This window comes from Bufo bufo, chromosome 6 (genome assembly GCF_905171765.1).
Source record: "Bufo bufo chromosome 6, aBufBuf1.1, whole genome shotgun sequence".
In the NCBI taxonomy this organism is placed as follows: Eukaryota; Metazoa; Chordata; class Amphibia; order Anura; family Bufonidae; genus Bufo; species Bufo bufo.
The window spans coordinates 405,548,800-405,551,709 of record NC_053394.1 but is presented as its reverse complement, the minus strand read 5'-3'; the positions used below and the strand labels follow the sequence as shown (position 1 = coordinate 405,551,709).

At 46.3% G+C, this 2,910-nt stretch overlaps 1 long non-coding RNA gene across 1 annotated transcript; it reads right to left on the bottom strand.

Annotated features, from left to right (window-relative positions):
- Positions 1 to 658: 658 nt before the first annotated feature.
- On the bottom strand, positions 659 to 1,543 carry LOC121004591. The gene is made up of 3 exons (XR_005779787.1): positions 1,510 to 1,543; positions 808 to 942; positions 659 to 678 (listed from the first exon to the last, which is right to left on the bottom strand). It is a non-coding gene; the product is annotated as an uncharacterized LOC121004591 (long non-coding RNA).
- Between the last annotated feature and the right edge of the window lie 1,367 nt (positions 1,544 to 2,910).

Genomic DNA, 2,910 nt, shown 5'->3' with positions numbered 1-2,910 from the left:
ATGATTGAATCACCCAGCAACAGCTGCTTCCTTTGAGACTTCACTTTATCTTTTTTGTTGCATACATTAGGAGAAATTTATAGGAGAAATTTAATGAGACCTTATCACCATCTACCTGATCATCCTGTGGGACATTGTGATGTTCTTCTGAACTATCCTGTGGAATAAGAGGACTGGGACATCTCTCCGGTGTTCTTCTCTCTTCCTTAACTGTAGGAAACACATCCAGTGACTGAATTCATTCCTTACATACAGATAATGAGAGGATGTGTGTATTTAGTCATGTCTATTACCTGGTGATGTGAGGGGCCGGTGATCCTCCATCATGACGTCCTTGTACAGATCTGTGTGTCTTTCTAAATACTCCCACTCCTCCATGGAGAAATAGACAGTGACATCCTGACACCTTATAGAAACCTGACAACACAATGATACAGTCATTACCCAGATTCCTTCATGGCTTCCTGTATAATGTCCCAGCATTCCCAGCAGTGTCACCTCTCCAGTCAGCAGCTCAATCATCTTGTTGGTGAGTTCTAGGACCTTCTCTCTATTGATGTCTTCATGTATCAGGGGGTGAGGTGGAGGCCCTGTGATTGGGCTCAGGGTTCTTCCCCATCCTTCAGACACAGGGTCCTGACAGCGCTCACTAGAGGTCTTCTTCACTACTGTGTAGTCCTGGTTATGGAGAGACACAGTAATAAATATCACTCCATACATCTCCAGAGTCCCTCATCTCTCCAGTCATGTCCATCTGTTAGTAACATAGATAAGATGATGTAATGTGACATCATCAGAATCTCTCACCTCTCCAGTAAGCCAGAAGAGGATCTCTAGGGTGAGATTTATTATACTATCCGCCATCTTGTCCCTGTCCCTATACATCATTGACGGGACCTTATATAGAAGATCTCCACTGAGCGGATCCTATATTGTAGGAACCTGAATGGAGAGAAGATGAGACAATGTAAAATCCTACAAAATCCCATGTAAAATCTAATTACTGGAAATAATAAGAAGAGACATCGGAGGAGATAATAAAGTGTAGATGCTGAATATCTAGTGAAGGAAGATCCTTCAGGTTTCAGGACAAAGCATGTCCCCCTTCACATGACGCTATAGTCAATTACAGGTAGCAGCGGTGATGTCAGTATAAAGCTATAATCTGGTAGGTGACTTTATAAATCCAGAGCTCAGACTACCCTCGTCCTATAAGTTGGGATCTCAGGATTTACCCTTAAATGCAGATCGTATAGGAGCTATTTAATAATATAAAGATTTCATGGAGTAAACGTCAGCGGCTCTATGCAGTGAGTAAAGCTGGTGGTGGTCACTGTGCATACAGGTCACCACTGCTCCATCACTGCTGGAAAGACTGAGGAAGGGGCTGGAGGACAGTGACTGCCCCAGAGGGAAAGGGGATCCAGGGGAGAGAGCTGGTAGTGAAGGGGTTAATGACACCTCTACCCCAGTAATCCTGACAGACAATGGCGGTGACTGTACACATACCTCCACCTCCACTGCTGGACACTACATGTTTGGGGGAGAGGGGGGGACTAGTGGGCTAAAGGACCTTTCATGATGTCATGACCATGTGACTATTTGTGGGAGGAGTCGTCCAGGCTGTGTTGTTGGAGGAGGTAAAGGATCTATGATGATGTCATGACCATGTGATTGTGTGTGGGAGGAGTTAGGCTCCAGTCTGTGTTGTTGGAGGAGGTAAAGGAAGGACCTGTGATGATGTCATGACCATGTGACCATGTGTGGGAGGATGAAGGAGAAAACCGGCACTCCAATAAGTTGCTGAATGATTCTCTTTACTCATAAATACAGTGACGCGCGTTTCGGCACGTACATGTGCCTTTGTCAAACAGTGAGTGTACAGCTGATTGCAAAGTAACAAAATGAACAAGGATTTAATGTCACGAGGGTATCAAGAGCCACGTCTGACTCCGTTATACCCGGGGTCAGGAAGTCGCAGCGGGTGGCTGCGCGCTCTATATCTAAAGATCACGGTGTTTCTTAGTTATTGTTTTCTGTGTTTGCCTTGCTATCCTTTTTGTCTCTCTCAGGGATCCGTAGCTTCTCCTCCTCAGCTGTTTCTTGTCTGCCACTCCCTACCTCCTTATATTCTCCCCTCACACTTCTCTAGTTGCCAGTTATAGAGCTTCCTGCCTGGACATCTATACTGACCCACTGGAGTGGTTAATCCTGGTTGTTGTTCCTGTGTGCTACCCTCCGGATCCCTGTTTGGCTTATTGTTGTCTCCTGTTGTAACCCACCTGGGAATATATGTTGAGTCTGTGTTGTCTGTCCTCCCCTTGGTGTTTTCCCTTAGAGTTAGTGGTGCGGACTAGTGTTCCCATCGCCCTGTTCACTACCTAGGGCTCAGCTCAGGGAAAGCCAGGGCTTTAGGCACGTGATCGGCGTACGGGTGAGGAACCCGTCTAGGGACGTCAGGGCAGCCAGGTGCCAGCCGCCAGGTGAGTCAGGGGTCACCATCTTCCCTCTCACTTGGGCAGGGCCTTCCTCGTTCCCTCCCTCTGTGTCACGTATGTGATAGCCATGCCGACCGTGATATTATAACTGGCCCTTACTTTTTGAGGAAAAAAAATAAAATAAATTTTTTTAATTTTTTGTTTGTTGTTTTTTTTTTTCTCTCTCTACTTAGAATCCAATATGGATCCTATTGATGCCTTGGCAGAACAGCTTCAAAGCCTGTCTTTGGAGGTGGCAGGATTGAAGGCGTCTGTTCTCCAACAACAGCAGCAAATGCAGCAGACCGCACCCCCAGCGGTTGCTATGGGTAACCAGGTTGTCACTGAACCCAAGGTTGCTCTTCCCGACAGATTTTCTGGGGGAAGGGACAAATTTGCGACGTTCCGTGAGGCCTGCAAATTATATTTTAAG